Raw genomic sequence first — 19,179 nt, forward strand, 5'->3', positions numbered from 1 at the left:
TTTGCTGGGATAATGCAATCCCAGCTGGAAGGTGAGCTGGACTGACCCCTGCCCTGAGGAGGCAGCAGCCCACAGCAGAGCAGGCTGGTGGCAACAGTGCTGTAAACATCTTTGCAAGAAATCTTGCATTGTACAAAAAGAGAGCAGCCTTCCTTGATTTGATAATTCTGCTTTTTCCAGGTCTATGTACTCGAAAGACTTTTGCATAGCTCCAGTTTCCAATGTACCTGTCCAAGCTGGGTGTGTCCTGCACTCAGGTGTGATGAAATCAGCCTGAGTTTCCCTCATTTTTGGTAATAAGAAAGGCAGGTAAGAGCTGAATTCAACAGGATTGTGCAGCTTGATGCAAAATCCCATTACAAACAGATATTTTAGACATGTTCCCCATAACAATATTCTAAGGGAGTTAAAAAATTGATAAAGGAAATAACTGGGCAAAAATATGTTGTAAAGATAGGGACAGATTCTCAGCTGGCCTAAGTTTCTATAGCTCTGCTGAAACAAATGGAGCCTTTTCTTATTTTATTACACTGGTGTTTCAGCACATAAAGCTGAATGTCCATCATTAATTATGAGTTGTATTTTTAAAATTCATAGTCAGACAAATAATTCTGTAATTAACATTGTGCCTAAACATGCATTTAGGATTGCAGGAAGAGGGACCAATTAATGTAAAGACCAATAAAAGAGCAATTCACATGAGGAAAAAGAAACTGATTCTGCATGGTATTTTAAGAATATTTTTCTTCTGTATCATGAAGTAGATTGATTAATTAACCCTGAATCACATTTAATAATCAAGCAATCAGTTATGTGTTCCAGGAATTCTGATTTTATGACCCATCTCCCAATAGCAGCAAATTACCTTTACTAACTGTGTTTAAGATGGAGTTATCATAATTTTTTTTGACTGCTAGAAGAGCTGATGGTCATAACATCAGACAGATCAATCTGTTTTGGATAATAATCTTGAATTTTGAAGGAAGATAGTTTTACTCTTAGGATTCTCTTAAGATAAATGATGGCAAGTTTTCCTTAAGTCTGGTTCCACCCAGTAGTACAAGGTAGTTAATGAGGGACTTAGAAGTTGCTGGAATACTTTATATACTTTTTGAGTTTATGGACATTTGATACAGTGCTGAATCCATATATTGCCTTTAAATCTAAAAAGCATAACAAAGCTCTACATTTTCTGCATTAATCTAGATGTATTTAATTAGCAGTCAAGCATGAGGCTGGGAGCCAGGAGGTCTGGGCTGTAACTGCTGTGGGGATCCTTTGCAAGCCTTGCCTTTGCCTGTCACCTGGGAATAAAAGTCTCTCCAGGGAGCATTTGCCACAGTGGAACTTAATTTACTGATGTTTTTAAAGAGCTTTAAAGGACTGAAATGGGAGGCACAGGAGAAATGAGAATTGTGAGGATCTATTGTGCATCCCAGGACCCTGGCAGCTGTTAATGATGGACACATGGCAGAAAGTTTACAGAATAGCTTAGATAGCCACATATTTGGGTACTTACCAAACACAAAGCTTGTTCCTGCTGAAATCAATGGAAGTCCTGTGCTAAACCTCATGAAAGCAAGACCAGCTCTTGTTCTCTGGGTCTGTGTCCAAAAAATGATGCAGACATGCTGTCATAAAATTTTCCCACCAGGACTGCCTTCATCACATGGAACTAGAAAGTGCAAAGGAAGAGGAAAGCAAGATACGTATCTCTTTACATGAAATGGAATTTTATTTTTAATCTCGAGACAGGCTTTTCTTGATTGCTGTGCACAAATTTGTTTTACTTTGCTATTGCCAAATTTCTTGAGCTACTGCCAGTCATAATTCATCTGAGCTCCCATGTCATGATTAAACACGTTGAGTGACTGAATGGAGATGGGAAATGCCAGCCCACATAAATCACAACAGACTGCCAGTTGTTCTCCATTTGCTTCCTCCTCGTAGTCTCCCAACACCCATGATCAGTGCTGTTTCTTAGTTGCTTCACTCACATGTGTCCTCATCCTGCTTTTCTTACAGCTTCGTTTACAAAAGTTTCTCTCTTGTTCTGCCAAGTAATCCTTGTTTCTGGGGAAAGCCCATCTGGAACACTCAGGTGAGTCAAATCCAGTGGCTTCCATTAGCATTGCAGGGATATGTTCACCTTAGTGTGAAAAACCACCTGGAAAAACCCATTGAGCCTGACGCTTCAGCCATTGAGAAATGCCAGTAATCCACATCTCAGTTCTCATGGCTCTGCCCCAGCAAGGGCTCCCACCCCAGCCCAAAGAGGCTTAAACCCACAGATGAAGATGAAGAATTGTGCTCTGGGCTCCTGGCAGCTGTTTCCTCCTTTGGCAGAAGATCACAAAAATGACACGTGAAAACACCGAAAAAATGGTAAATCACTCAAGGAAAACTACATCTATTTTGTTTTGTCTTGAAGTGTTTCATTCTAATCATAAACTATAAGGTGTTAAAGGGGTTAACAGGCTCTCAACTCATTGTCAACTAATTATCTTTAAGGTGTTGTCATCACATACTAATCGCTGGGTGAATGCCAGTCCCACCACGGGGAGGTGCCCAACCCCAGGGTGACCTTCTCTCACCTAACAGATGCTTACTTCATTAACTTCAACCATCGCTTGCACGGAAAAAAGCTTTTAGGGGCTTTCATCTTTTTAAAAGGGCAGGGGAAAAAACCCTAATAAACTGGTAGCCTGGTTAGCAGTAGGGGACAGCTTTAGCTTCAGGCACCATGGGTGGCTAAGATGTATGAGAAACAGATGTAAGGCCTTTGGTGATAGGTCTGCACTTTCTATTTATTGACAAATGAAACAGGCAATAGAAGGCAATTAAAAGCCAATGATTGCACACAAACAGTGCAAACCACAACAGCAGAGAGGAAAGAAAAGCATCAGCACAGTGCAGCTCAGCTTGTTCAGGGCCAAGTGACATTGATTTGGGAAGCAAAAATGTGAATTCGTTGCAAAGAAAATGTTTTGAGTTTAAAGCTGAAGAGGTTTGATAGTTGTTCTTGCTTTTGGATTCTGTTTTTCCCTAAGGGCTGCCCAGTTACAAGGTACTTCCCAGCTGTGTGACTCTGGTTTTCTTTTTGGGGTTCAAGGAGGAGCTTCAGTATTGGTATTAATTGATGGAATGGATAAGAAACATAATCAAATGTGATTAGACAGCAAAGGAACAGTCCTTCATTGCTGTGACTGAACGTGACAGTGTTTTGATACCAAATCTCAAGTTTGACAACCTCTCTATATCTTAATGTTTTCTTAACAGGCAGCTGAGACCTGGACATGAAAAGATAAATTCAAATTCCTCTACTCAGATTCTCTAGAGAGATTATCCCTTTTCATTACTAATCTTTTGTCCTCAGGAAATCAGTTTGCAAGATAGTTTATCTCTGAAAGAACTCCAGGAGTGTGTTCTGCTGACCTCCCTGATCCCAGAGTTTACAGACAGGGAATGCAGGGAAGAGGGGATCTTCTTTGTAGGTATTTTAACAACCAGACCTGGGATAACACCTACTTTTCACTTAATATGATGAAGGTGCAAATCCATAGGCCCAATTTAAGTGAGTCTTTATTCGGCAAACTATAATTTTGCACCAGAGGCAAGGAGAAAACCAGCAAACCCTCCCAGGATGATGTTACGGCCGAGCAGAATCTCATTAAAAATCAATTCCTCATGTCCATAAAACAAGTTTATTTTATCTTGTGGGAGCCTGCTGTTAGCACTCACACAGTCCCATTGTGTGGAATTCCTGCCTCTAGTTGCATGCCAAACTGCACGGTGTACCATTAACAAGTTTCAATTTTATGCTAAGCTTTTCAATATTTTTGGTGTCATTAACCGCAGGTTATTTTGCCAGCGTGTGGTGTCTTATAACATATGTTATTAATAGTGATGACATGTTTAGGTTTTGAAGGTTTAAACAAGACCTCCAATATTTACATTTATAAAAGGGGGAAATGATGAGAGCAGAGCTGCCATTGGCCACCGAAGGCTCCAGCTGTGCAGGTATTCATCCTAACCCTCACAGGTCAAGGCTTGCTGGCCAACTGTTACAAAAACATAATGCAAACCACATTTTATAAGCACCACAAGACAAGCCAATACATGTTAATTATCTATTAATCTGCCCTTTTTGCAGAGGGTAACAGGAGGGACATGTGCTTGGCCTGGTGCTTTGCAGAACCCCACCCACACAAGGCCTGCAGGGATGATGGCACCTGGGTGATGTGGGTGCCATGGGCTCAGGTGTCCTCATCACTCACACTGCCTTAACACACAGATAATCACAGAACAGCCAGAGCTGGAAGGGATTCACAAGGGTCTTTGAGTCCAACTCCTGGCCCAGCATAGAACAGCCCCAAAAATCAACTGAGACCGTTGTCCAAACACTGGATGAACTGTGGCAGAGCTCAAGGTGCTCAGCAGCTCTTCTTCACTGAGACCATGCCATAAAATCAAGGTAAAATACAGTCACATCTCAAAAAGTGAGGTCTGAATTAATGCATTTTATACCTTACTGCAACAGGGTAAGAATATGCCTGTGCTCAGTAAATAGTTTTGCTGACCTGTGGTGATTTTAACTTCTGTAACTTGATTGTGTCTCTGGGCCTTTCATCTACAGGGCTTTTACATCTCTCTCTGTGTGTTCTGGTTGAAAAATGGCATTTTGGATTTTTAGGCACTATTGTAGTTAATGAATAATGGTTTCATAATAATTTAGAAATGTCACTTTTGCAAGCTGTGAAGAAAACATCATATGTTCAAAGTATTGCTAATCTTGCATGTGTGTGTTTGGGAAGAGAGGGGGGAATTGCAGTCCTTAGTACCAGACATAATTAGGATGATTAGTCAGGGCTGACTACACTGTAAATTATAGGGAGCAAAGAATGGTGCTTGAGTGATGCTTTGTGGTGCTACAAAATGATTCATGTCTAGGAAGAATAAACACAGAGTCTTAAACGAATTATCATACACTGTATTTAGTTGTAGTGACAGAAGGAGTCTAATTTTCTTTTTTTTTTTTTGAAATTATGGTGCATCTAAGATTGCAGGCTTAGGATTTTCAAAAGGACACATCCAGCTCTATTTAGGCAACCAACTAATTGACTTCATTTACTTGATTGAATTTCCCTTAAAAATTCCAGTGGCACTGGTTTAGGTTTTTGGTTCACAAAAAAAGTACAGGCATGGAAAAATGCTGCATAAAGTGGAATTTCCTGTGAAGACAGAATTGCTGTGTTTATAACAGGTAAGTGTAGGCAGCAAGGAAGTGATGGTCACAAATGTGCCTGTGGGCCCAGCTGCAGAACAGAACCAGGCATGGGCATGGGACCTCTTGGGAGAAGTCATCCCCTTTTCATTCCTTACATAATGATTGTGCTTTTTGTCACAGTGATGTTATTTGCTGTGATCTCAAATACTTCAGTTAAAATACAAGTAATTAAAAGTATGACATGACCTCATGCTGCTATCTCTGAAATGAATGGTCACAGAGCACAGATAAGGACCTGGTGACACATCACTTGTTTGGATCACCAGGGAGCCCAAGATCTCTGTTCCTCAAACTTGTCTGGGCATAGGAGATGTCATGGTCAGACAATTTATTTTATTTTCCTATTTTTTTTTAATCAAAATTGCGCAATGAATAAAGTGAAGGATAAAATAGAGCTGAAATTATGCTTATGGTTTTGTGTAAGGAAACAAACAAAATTACCTAACGTATCACATGTTCCCATGCTTGTATTTTTGGCTTCCATTCATCCAATAAAAGTTGTGTGAAATTTTTAGGGAATTTCAATCAAATCAGATAAACAGAAAGAATATTTAAAGTAAGGGGGGATTCCTACAGGTTTTATGGAAAGTGATGTCTGTGTAAAATGAAATCTCCTTTCAGGACTTCAAGGGAACTTATAAAAAAGAGTGACTTTATGAACAAGCAGATTGAGGTAGGACAAAGGGGGATGGTTTTAAACTAAAAGAGGAGAGGTTTAGATTGAAAGAAATTCTTCCCTGGGAGGGAGGTGAGGCCCTGGCACAGGCTGTCCAGAGAAGCTGTGGCAGCCCCATCCCAGGAAATGTTCAAGGCCATTCAGTGTGGATGGGGCTTGGAGCAACCTGGGATAGTGGAAGGTGCCCATGGCAGGGGAATGAGATGGTCTTTAAGGTCCCTTCCAACCCAAGCCATTCTGTGATGATTCTGTGAAAGATGTAAATAAAAGCCCCTCCTGAGAGAGAGAGGCAGCAGCAGAGCCCTGGCTGTACTGATAGAAATGGGAAATACCTGTGAAACACTGAATACTTGTGTCACACTGAACACCCCAAGAAGAGAAGAAGTCTGTGCTGGAGTTCTGACCCAGGTATGAGACACAGCCACAGGTTATGGTGTTAACAGAACCCCTTGACTTTAGACTCCAAAAATTAAAATTCCATTTGAATTCAGCATCATAAAATATCATCTAGGAAATTGAAAACTTGTAGTATGGTCAGGACACTGAAGAAGGATTCTATTTTGTTTAAAAGGCTTGTTTTTATGAGTCCTCTCAAATTTTACACACAGAAGAAATAATTTGTTGTTAAAGTACTTAAAAATCAAGAAAAATTACCCAAATTTTATTTTCTTTCTAGTTAATGAGTTTCAAAATAATATTTATTGGAGTTTTTCAAAGCAAATGGGCAAGTTAGACATGCACCTCCTGCTGGCTTTCAGTGAGGACACAACAATTCACTGCCATATTTTTTCTTTAAAAATCTCCTCCACCACTATGCAACTATTCATTTAGGCAGGACTGATTTTGTATAGAAGGAGTGCCAGAACATTAACACAACTTGTAAATAATAGAGGGCTCTGCTGGGTGGTGAACTAGGTCCTGTCTCACCATGCTGCAGCCCTCTCACAACAGCTAACCCTGGATTCAGGCATCCAGCACTAGGAGTGCAAATTGAGAAATGCAGCTGGTGACTTTTTGCTTCATTTTTATTTTTCTCCTCCTCTGAGAAGTCTCCAGCTAGAATTCCACAAGGCCCCCTGCAGACAGCAGGAGCAAAGTAGTTGGTGGAGTCAGGAAATTTTGGAGAACCAGAATGATCTGATCTTCATTGTTGATTCCTCTTTATTTCTGGTTTGGGAAGTGTCACTGCCTCCCTACAGCATCTCTTAAAGGTTACCTGTAGAACTTTTTGGAATTTTAAGAGCCTTCACATTTCTCCAGTTCAAAAAGATGGGATGGCACAGTGCTGTGGTGCTGTGCCCAGGAAGGTTTGGAAGGAAAGTGTCACCTGGACTGGGCTGTGCCAGCTGCTGCTGGGGCAGGAGTGTGTCCATGTGCACCGAGCTGCTTCTCCCCCATCCTTCCATTCAGTGAGCTCAGTGGGGTCTCTGCCCTGCTCTCAACCTCAGCACAGGCTCTTGCCTCTTCCCTGACACAGCATTTACAGCACAGCAGCTGAACAGCCTCAGGACTGGTGTTTTTCTTCCTCTTTACCTAAAACTACCCTTTTCAAGGGCTCTGACCATGCAGGTCACTGTTTTGGAGGAGCACACAGGAATCTGGGGTTTGCAGCAGGTTCTAAATTCAATTATTGCTTTGATGTCATTACAGTAACCAACACCAAAAGCACACGGACTCAGATGCACTTCCCTGCTTTCCTCATTTTGGGAGCTCTTTGGGATCAAGGCAGAGTTCTTGCTGTCTGGTTATTTCTCATTCTCACTATGTCTTGTCTTCAGGACCTGGGAGCCTTTTCTGCTCCTCTCTTGCACACTTTCTTTACCTCAGCTGCTGCTGAAACCAACATTCTTCAGGATAAAAGCATCTCCTGTTTCCTGCACAGGGTGTCTTTCCCAGAACATACAGTCCCTTTGGTCTCTTCATCTGCAATTCCCTGCCACTGTTTCCTGCTATTCCCTCTCTTGTCAGGTGGCCTCAAGCAGCCTCCAAAGTTATCCAGGTCCCCACCTGATGATCAGCAGCTGAGCCTTCTTCCCTCCCAGTCCCTGAGATGTTCATCATACTTAAGAAGTGAGGTAGCAGCTTTCTCTTTGTCCATGGCTGTTACAGTGGAACAGACTTCTGGCAGCATTTAGTGACCCCTTTTTTTATTAGCCCTGTGAAAAGGCACTAACGTTTCTCTCATCACCTCCTGTGGATTCTGGGATACTCTAAGCCTAAGGGAGCCAAGAAAGAAAAAGATTCCCTGCTCAGAATAGGTTTTGTAGCCTCTCAGACATGCGAAGAGTCCCAGAGAGCAAGGAGAATTCACAAGCTGTGTGTGCAGAGATTGCCCAACTTGTCACTTAACATGAAATTTTACAGTCTTTCCCTAGGAACGTATATTACTTTAACAAAATAAAAAGACTTTCCCCTTATCAAGCATTATTCTTTTACATTTACAGTTTGCCTGACATACAGGAGTAATATTCCATGGTTTGCTACAACTTGTAAGTTTATGACCCTTCTGTGGTAGATCAGACTAAACATAATTCATTCGAAGCTACTTAGTGTTCTGGGAAATAAACCCCTGAACTTAAATAACTATAGTGTGACCTCTGTAAAATATTATTTATGGGTTAAGAACTGTTATTATGTACATATCAAGATATGCCAAAGGTTATAAAACAAACACTAGTCAGCAAACTGCACTGTTTACTGGCCAAGTCACTCGTGGCTTGCTCTCTGGTTATAGTCCTACAAATTCTGTAAATGGAGAAAAAATATGAGTTGGCTGCCTTGGTAATTAGAATGAAGTTGAAGCTATTGACCACTAAGGATTTGATACCAAATAATTCTCTGTCATAAACAAAATGCCAAACTATAACCAAGCAATCCAATGGAAACACATGGTGTTTTCCATTAAAAGAACATTGATTGCCACAAGGGTGCAGCCACTGTCCCAGTCAGCAGGGAAATGACAGCTCTTCATCCACTCGTTCTGTAAATCAGAAAGGAGACAGCTCCAAGCACGATGAAATGCCTCCAGAAGGGAATTTCAGGTTCTGGTTTTGATCTCTGCCATCCCACAGGGGGCTTAGGGAGCACGTGAGGGTGGATTCATTGCTCTGCTTGTTCCTGTGTAATTTACCCCTGTCAGAGCACATCTTGTGCACAAGGCTCCTGAAATGTTTTACAGGCAGGGTTGTAGGGACACTTTGGCCAGAAATGTTCATATCAGTCAAAACCACATCATATAATTTTATGTGAGAAATCTGTCATAGTTTATTGTTTCTTCCCCTTCCTCTGTCATAGTTTATTCCCCTTCCCCTTACTCTCCCCTTCCTCCCCCTCCCCCCCCCCCCAGATAATGATAGTAAAAAAAAGACAAAAAAGGTTTGAATGAAAAATTAACCACTAATTTTATCTGGACAAATCTTGCAACAGTCACATTTAATGTCCTAGACAGACCCTTCTATCACTTTTTCAGACAGAGAAGTTCCCCAGGAATGTCAAAGGGATTTTAATAATATCTGCAGTAAGGGCAAATGTAAGTACCTGCACACAGATTTTCCTGGGTCTCACACCAAGTCCAGTAATGCTCAGCTCACAAAGATCCCTTTCAACTTGCTCTTTAGACATCAGGGAGGGTTTTAGGCATGTAAAGTAAATTTGTAAGGGAAATAAAAAAATTTTTAGCCTTCTGAAGAGAATTTTTTTTATTATTAATTCAGGACTATTTCTTTTCTTGTCTTACTAGAAAACTACCACAAAGAGAGCTGGTACCAAAATAGCCAACAACCCTGTGGTTAGGACAACCTCTACAGATAGTGAAGACTGAAATTCATGTTCTTTTGCAAACTTTGGATTTGCCCCTTGGTGTGCCACCTCCCATGAGAGTGCCTGCTGACCTTTCTCTGCTGACCAAAACCCCACGCTGGGCTGAGGCAGCTTTTCTCCTGGCAGCTGGGTGGGAACCAGCACCTTTGGCTGGAATTTCTCAATCCATTTTGTTCAACAGGTCTCTTCTGCCCTACTAGCTCATGCTTTTTCCATAGTGTTTGCACTGGGGGACCTCAGTCTGTTACACATCCTAACATTTCCTTCCTGACTCGATCCCATGACAGGAGTGACACTGGCAGTGACTCTGGGTATTTGCATAAACACCATTTTCATTGCATTGAGGCTGTTGAAAGATCCCAGTTTAGTAGCAAGGAGAAAAATCAAATTACACCAATATGATGTACCATGGGAGGAATGAGTTAGTTGCTATATTGTCACTTCTGGGTGGAGTTGCATGAATTTCAGGGTGATATCCCTAATCTGGGTGGAAAACTGGCTGTTAGCATGTGAGCCAAACTGCTCATTAAATCCCTCTGAGCTTCCCTTAGAATATGGCAGGTGTAGACTTAGCCACCAGTCTCCAGGGATGTGGGAAGTACTGGAACAAACAGAGCTGGGTGTATTTTCCTTTGAAAAAATGAAAAGAGGTGGCATTTCCAAATATTTGGTTCCTTTTGCTAGGTCACTGTTTAGGTTAATGTTTCCCCATGCTCAGTGAGTATTTCCTGTGACCTGCTTTAGTTCAGCTGCAGCAGGGCTGGGGGGGCCTGGCTTTCAGAAGAGCTGTGCATCCATGTCTGCATTCTAGGAGGAAAAACCCAAATCATGGGGAAACCAGGGCACACTGTGAGCACAGAGCATCTGAGCCACTGTGAGCCAGCACAGGGAGCCTGGCAGGGGAACTGGGTGTCCTGTGTCCCATTCCTGCCTCTGTCCCACCTGCAGAGAGCCTCAGGCCACCACTTTTCCCCTCTTTGGTCTGTTTTCCTTCTTCCCTTATGCAATGTCTGTTTTGATGGCAAGATCTCTGGGACAAATTGTGTGTTTCTTCCTAGGTTTTCACCCAGTTCCTAGTACAGGGCAGTCCTCTGCTTATTCCACTCCACTAAGGCACCACTAAAAAGCAAATAACATGAGAGATCTGAAAATTTTTGCTCTTACCTATTCAATAAGATTAAATTTGTATTTTAAATATGAGTTCCTGTGGGTCTCCTGTTTTTTTTTTTTTTTCATTTACATCCCAGAGTAATTTTTGTCTTTGATTGCACAGGAGGCTTTAACATTTATGTCCTTGGAAGAGGCTGGAGCTGGTAGTTGAAAGCACAGCCCTGTGCTGCTCAGTGCAGTCCCAGCCTGCCCAGGGGGCTGGTCTGACCAACCAGAATCAAATTAAAGCGTGTCATAAAATTACAGCATGCTTTTCTGTAAAGTTTTATTTTTACTTTCCTGGGCCTGGCCTTCAGGTTTCATTAGGAGCAGTGCTCAGCAGAGCTCCCTGTGGGCTGAGGGTACCCTCTAGAGGAACAGGCACTGGCAGCAGTGAAACACAGGGATGCTCTGTCTTCCCAAAGGCTTTTTTAAGGCTGGTGAGAAATGAGGGAAGATGGTATTTGGAATATGAAATCTGGATCCTGCCCATTTGTGCTGCACACTCTGTGCAAGGGTGACAGGGTACAGGTGGTTTTAGGGGTCACGTTTAAGGGGAGATGTGTGCTTCTTCAATCCTCCCAAAATCTGGTTTTTGGTTCCCAGGCCTGGTGGGAATAGTGCAGTGCAAAGAGGGACACAACACTTAGTGTTTCCTCCTGGTATAGTGCTGGAAGAGAATCATTTAGGTTGGAAAAGACCTTTTAGGTCATCAGATCCAACCACTGTCCCAGCACTGTCAAGCCCATCACTAATCCATATCCCCAAGTGCCACATCTAAAAGTTTTTTGAACACTTCCAGGGACTGTTATTATGATTCTACCACTTCCCCAAAGAGCCTGGTTAGGGCAGTTTGACCACCCTTTCAGTGAATAAATTGTTCCTAATATCCAGTCTAAACTTCCTCTGGTGAGGCCATTTCCTTTTGTCCTGTTCCTGTTCCATGGGAGCAGAGTCTGACTCCCACCTGGCTGCTCCATCCTCCTCTCAGGGAATTGTGCAGAGCCAGAAGGTCCCTTCTGAGCCTCCTTTTCTCCAAGCTGAGCCCCTCCTGTTCCCTCAGCTGCTTCTCATCAGACTTGTGCTCCAGATCCTTCCCCAGCTCCATTCCCTTCTCTGCACCAGCCCCTCAATGTCTCTCTTGTGAGGATCCCAAACCTGACCCCAGGATTTGAGGTGTGGCCGTGGTGGTCCCCTCAAGGCTTATGGGATGATGCAGGCTGAGCATGACATTCAGGCTGTCAGTTCTCTTCAGTCTGGCCAGCCCTGCTGGGAAAATTGTTTCCACTGTCCATGGAATGGGGTAGTTCTTCCTGAAATGGAGTCCCACTTTATGGGAGGAAAAGGAGTTCCTTGTTATCTGAATTTTTGCAGCCTTTCCCTCTTCATAGGGATATTCTTTACACTCGGATCTCAGCACCCTCCAATTGAATCTGTCTCTTCACCCCCAAACAATTGGAAGGAGTGACTTTTGTAAACAAGGGTATTGGCAATACAGGTTGCCAGTTCTTTGGTTTCTCAAAGAATTATGGAGAAGCTGACAATTTATTATTATCATTATTATAAAAATAAATTAATTATGAAGAATCTATTGACAGCACAACATGCAGGCAAAATAACGCTCCCATTCCACTCTCCCATTGCAAATGCCTAAGCTTTATATTCCCCCTGCCTTGCCTTATTGCAGAACTTCAGTGGCTCTTGCCTGGTTTGAAAACAAAAGAGGCAGCTCCATCTAGAGGTCTGTGACAAGGAAAGAAATCCTGTTTTCATAGCTCTGCTCTTAGGAGTTTCTGTTGATGCAGCGTTGTGTATGTAGGAGTGCTTTCTCATGTTCAGCATGGCTTTTCCTCCTGGTTTCTAAATGCTTTCTAAATGTGTTCTAAGATTTTTTTGAGCAACGTCTTGACGTTTTGGAGCAATCCTGAGCTATTCTTATTTCCCCAGCTTATTCAGAGTGAGCTGCAGCTCAGCAAGAGCATCCCTGTGTGTAGCTGGCTGCCTGTGTGCAGAGTTTGGGACAGAATTGGGATGGTCAGGGAGGTCCTGAGCATTGTTTCTCTCTGATTCTTTACAGACATCTGAGAATTTCTCAAGGCAGTGTGGGAGAGAGGACTGTGCTCAGGCCTTCATTGGTATTTTCTGGCTGAGTGTACACCCTGATCTCAAAGAAGGGAAAAGTTCCACTCTGGGAACCACGATGGAGTGGGGATGGGGACATGCAGGTCACTTTTACTCATAGGTGTGTACCAACAGAACTGTTATTTTAAGGAATTAGGAATCTAACAGTCTGACTCAAAAGGTCCTTGGGATGGCATCTTCATATTCCAGAGCTTTAGGCTTTACTTAGATTTTTAAGATCTCAGTAAAGGTGCATACAGTGCTTTTTTCCTACCTCTGAGTGATGATTAAAGCAATGCCACAGAGAGACATCCCCTGCACAGCACATCCCAGAATGCAGCCCTGCCACAGCACTGTAATCCTGTGCTGGGGGTTGTGTTGGGGCTTGGTTCTGAACCAAGAGGAGAGTTCTTTGTAATGGACTGAAGAATAAAAATCACTATTCCTTAGATGGAATTCAAAGGTTAATAATGCCCAATACTTCCTATGTGTTTCTTTTTCTTCTGATCATCCACTCCATGTAATTGCTCCCTTCTCCCTTTGTGCATCCTTCATCATCATTATATTCTCCATAGTGTACTCTCATTAGAATACTTTTAACACCATTATTCCTAACCCTTTCCTGCTGCCTTTTATACTTCCATCTGTACTACAGGTATTGAAGATGATAGATCTTGTGGTTGCTAGAAAATGTACAGATAAATAGAAATTATTGGTCAATGCCTGCATTTCAGTAGAACAGAGTTAAGCTCTTGAATGAAGAATGAATGTGCAGTTCTTGGCAGACAAGATTTTGTTCTGAGAAAAAAGAAATTTTATGAGAGACATGGCAGGAAACTGAAAGATCAGGCTCAGTCTTGACTGAAAAAAGAACTTTAAGAGCTTGTTGAGCCTTTGCCAGTGTTAAAGGAGTCAACTCAGTTAAGTATTCTTAGCTAATATAACGAGTCTACAATGTGTAGTCATAATAGCCCCATAACATTATTACATTTTTTTTCCTCCTCTTTAGTCTGCTTAGTGTTAAACAATGTCTACTATTGTTTTAGCTCAGCTCAAAGTTCAGTCTTTGGGGGACTTAAAAAACCACAAAGTTAAATTATTCAATAAATTAACAACACCCTACCTCTTAAGGAATAACATTAATATTAGATAAACATTGCAGTGAACAAGGACATCTTTAACTAGATCAGGTTGCTCAGAGCCCCATCCAACCTGACCTTGAATGTTTTCAGGGATGGGACATCCACAGCTTCTCTGTGTCAGTGTTTAACCACCCTTGTTGTAAAAAATGTCTTTCTTATATCTGATCTAAACCAACCCTCTTTTAGTTTAAAACCATTACTCTTATTGCAACTGGGTCTACTATAAGTTTGTATCCATCTGTCTTCCAAGTCCCCTTTAAGTATTAAAAAGTTTCCCTGGAGCTTTTTGTTCTCCAGGTTGAATCCCCAACTCTCTCAGCCTTTCCTCACAGCAGTGGAGCTCTGGGCACCTCCATGGCCTCCTCTGGACCATCTCCAACAGTTCCATGTCCTTCCTGTGATGAGGATCCCAGAGTTGAATGCAGCACTCCAGGTGGGCAAAGACTCTGGGGTCTCTTCAGTTTTTAAACAGTCCTGCTGTTCCTCATGGAAAACCCTGGGATTTATTAAATCCTGAGCTAACCAAAAGCTGAAAGAGGCAGAGATGCTCTTTTATTCTACCATTTCCAAAAGGTAAAGAGAATGTACACACTTGACAGTCTGGGGCCATTCCCAGCAAGCCTCTGCTGCTTAAAGGCATAAAGTGCACATCCTTGGGCTTCTTAAATACTTCTGAATTTCTTGTCCAGCCAGTTCTGTTGCACAACATGTTAGCACGTGCTGGCTTGGGAAAGAGGGTGGGAAGGAAGTTGTTATCAGAAGCTGATAGGAGGGAAGCTGTATCCCAAGTGCCTTGTTTATAGGCAGGAGCAGATAAGGTGACTCATATCTCAGAGTCCCGGCACAACACCATCCCCATGCTCATACCACGTGAGACACAGGCGTGGGCATACAGAAAAGGCTTTAACCCCTGCTCCAGGGATGACAGAAGCACTTTTTAATCCTTGGTTATACAAACCAGCAGTGTCTTTAGCCTGTTCTTAGCAGAATCTCCTATTGTAAATGCAGGCGAACCCAATGGGAAGAAATGACGATGTCTGACTCAATTAAGAAGGCTGAATTATTTCTTTATTATAACTATGCTAAAATACATTAATATGCTATATAAAAGGAGGATACTCAAACTACATACTACTTTCTCTGACTCTAACTCTCTCTCAACTGATGACCCTCTCTCTCGAGTCCAGCCCCAGGTGGGTTGGATTGGCCATCAGGTTCAAACAATCCTCACCAGAATCCAACCAAGCACTCACTCCAGGTAAACAATTCTCCAAACACATTCCACATAGGAAAAACAAGGAGCAGAATTAGAAATTGTTTTCCCTTTGATTTCTCTCTGTGTACCTCTATCAAAAATCCTGAGAGGGAGAGATATGTGCTTGCCAAAATCTCCCATCTTTTTACTCTCAATACTGGATCCATTGGTTGCCATAACATCTGAATGGGCTTGCAGGTAGCACTGGGCTGATGTAATTTGACCAAATTTGAAGTCCATGCTTGTCCTATGACCACTTTGTGTGTAGTCAAACCATGACAAGATCCCATTTCACAAGCCAAACAGGAACAGGGTTGGTGAGGCACCTCCAGTGCAATGCTCTGAGATACTGCATCGTGAATCACTTTATTTGAGGAGTGTGACCTCTCCTCTCAGAGAGTTAAGCATCACATGTGCCACCAATACCCTGTGCTGGTTGTGGCCCTATCTGATTGATCCAAGCCCTTAGAGAACAGGTTGGATCACCTATTCCAGGTGTGCCTTTCTAGCAGAGAACAATTCTAAAAGGACCATTAATAAGCGCAGTGTGGTAGGAAAAGACCAACAGCTCAGAAATTGAGTTATTTCAATACCATTAAATATACCCAACCACACAGAGGGTAAGGCTCAGTCATCTCACATATCTCCACCTCTGAAATGCTGATAGTTGTCTTGCAACACCAGCTGGGTCTAGCACTGAGGGACTCCAGAAGATGGTGCTCTCAAAGAGCAGTAACAATGATTTCTGGGTGTCTCCTCCCTCATTTGGGTACCACGGCACTGCAGGTTGAAGGACACTGCTCAGACTGCTCCATGAAAGCCGCTTCCATGACAAGCTGCTGCCAGGCCTGCATGGCATTTTGACACTGGTGTTGTTTTTCCATTGCTTTGAACTGCAAAAAGAGGAAGAAAGCAGAGAGAAATGTGGATCAGGGACCTTCAACATTCAAAATGTGGAAGGGAAGGGCTTTCATATCTCGGTAATACTGGGCGATATTCCTCACATGCAGGCATTTGCAAGATTATGGCTCTAAGCTTATTTGTAAGCCACAAGGCCAGAAGAGAACTGTACAATTATCTGGACTAAATGTTAATGAGGGGCAGAAAGCATTCACCCTTAGCTGACACATCTGTCCCTATGTAGAGGAAGTAAAAGACATTTTTAAACTTGAATGTTGAATTTCAGTAGATTAGAAAGAGAGAACCATGAATGAAGCTGAAGATTTTCCAGCCTTCTATATACACGCTACTGGATCTTTTACATAAATCTCATTATTACGCATATGGGTGGAAGCTGCTGCCCAACAAAAAAATACAGAAAATCAGGAAAGCAGAAGGCACTGCAGATGCCTGGTGCCTCAGAGCTCTGTGGTTTAGAGGAGAGGTTTGTTGGGCTCAAGGGTAGGAGGCTTGCATGTGGACTGAGTGTCCACATGGATGCCTTGAACCCATTTCTGAGCATGTCTGTCATGTTCAGGAATAAGTGAGAAACTAAATTATAAATAATAGAGCAAGACTGCTGGGAAAGAAATAAACCCCAGTAAACCAGAACAATCAGTTTGTTCTCCAGTGTTTCCTGTACAAGTAATAAAATCTAATAACTGAGTTGCTGTTAACAGTTAATGACCACTGCATTTGTTAATGGACCCAGACAAATGAGAGCAGTTTAATACAACAAACAGGCCATTAGCTGTATTAATGCTTGGCTTGTAGGAGTTAGAGCTCTTATAAACTATATTCTGCAGTTTATAATACCAGCACTTTATAAAATGTCCTGGTGTTTTCCAGAAAAAAAAATAACAATAAGGATCAGGTGAGTTACAGTTTAGAAAATCAGTATTCATGGCAACTAGGAAAAGCTGATATTAGACTACAATCTCTTTTTCTGGTTTGTACTGGAATAAATCAGGATCAACAGCAAACAAACCAGGCCCAATTCTTGTATAGCTTAAATGAGTGGCAGCTTTGCTTTTGACTTCAGTGAGTTTTGGATTGATCCTATAATTATTATTATTAGAGAGGAAGTTGATCTTTTTTTTTTCCTCTTCTTCTCCCTAAACCACAAATGATTTCACATATGGGATATTCAGTCTTGAGCAGCTGTCACTGTTTAAAGGTTTAATAAGCAGTCTTATAGAAAGAACTATAAAAGGGAAGTGGTATAAATAGACTAAAATTAATAGAGGAACAAAATAGAGTTAGTTCCTACTTCAATTGCCTCTACAGTTCTCTTAATTTTGTATTTTTATAGTGTATTTAGCTGTAGTTTCAGTTACAAAAAGTGTCACTGGTACTTTTTGTAATGGTAATTGTGAAAGACAAAATTATTCCATTGCTTTACAGACTCACTGCTGAATCTAACCAATGTCTGGTAGAAATTTAATATGGAGCAATTTAAGACTTTGCCCTTAACTTGCCAAATGAGGATGATACTAAATTATTACAGAATTATAGACTACTGGGGAAGGGAATAACACACAGTTTGGTGGGAAAAAGAAATTTATATTTTTACAGGGTGCATGAAATAGGCTCTAATTTGTATATATCTGTAGTGTGAGATGAGGCCAGGCTTAAATCATAATGTTACAACAGGACTTGGCCAAGCTCTTTGGCTTTGTTTGTGGATCTGAACTGGAAGTTTTTCAGACAATTCCCAAAAACATAACAGAGAAGTTGCATAAACTTATCCTTAAGGTTTCTGTGACCTGAAGGAAAAATGCAGGAGTAAACTATGAGAGTTGTTCCTATCTTTGACCATTCACCCACCTGCAGGGAATAGTGCCTAAGCCAGCCTAAGGAGGTGTCATTCTTCAATTTTTTACTTAGATATGGAAATTACAGCTCAGAGGAGTATAGCATGCTCACTGTGTCCCTCCTAGATCCATCATACCTCAGCCATGCTGTTCCATATCCTTCCTGTCGATTCTTTTCAGCTGGCAATTTGTGGTTTAAGAACATTCCTGAGCCAGGATTTATCTCATGGTCAGTAGCCACTATTAAGTCTATCCTCCATTAACACCTAGTCCTGGATAAAGCTGGTTTCTGGCCTCCATTTTCTACAATGAACTCCAAATTATAACTATGCATTCTGTGAAAAGGATTTGCTTCTGTATGTTTTTAAACCTCTGACCTCAAAACAATTGTAAGTGTCCTTTAGGTCTTGGCTGGGAAAGAATGAAAAATCCTTTCCCATTCATACAGCTCATGTGGTTTATGATTGTACAGATCTTGCTCATATATTCCTTTTCATTCATTCCTTCCCAGACTTAGAAATATCAAGCTAGGCAGTCTCTTTCCCTTCACAACCATGTTTGATCCCTTTCATCACCTTTGTCATCTTTTTCTGTACCTTTCCTAGATCTATTCTGCATTTTTTTGAGATGGAGGGAGCAGCAGGCTTGCACACAATAAATGGTATGAGTGTGTCATTTATACAGTGCCTGAGTGACAGTTTTGGCATTGCTGTCAGTTGTTTCAAACAATTGCCACTTGTCTACTTGTCTTTTTGATTGTTGGTGAGCTCTAAGCTTTTTTTTTCCCCAGGGAGTTTTCCACTACGCTAAAACCTTCTCCTAGAGTGCCAGGTTAATAAGATTGCCTGTACTCTGGTTTGTTTATCCTGTAATTTACCCATAATTCAGATTGCGCTGCCTTTCTGCTTCATTTTCTCCTTGTTGCCACTGCATGTCTCCCACCACTCTGCTGCTCAGGCACACCAGGAGATCTGTTC

Source organism: Lonchura striata, chromosome 6 (genome assembly GCF_046129695.1).
Source record: "Lonchura striata isolate bLonStr1 chromosome 6, bLonStr1.mat, whole genome shotgun sequence".
Taxonomy (NCBI): domain Eukaryota; kingdom Metazoa; phylum Chordata; class Aves; order Passeriformes; family Estrildidae; genus Lonchura; species Lonchura striata.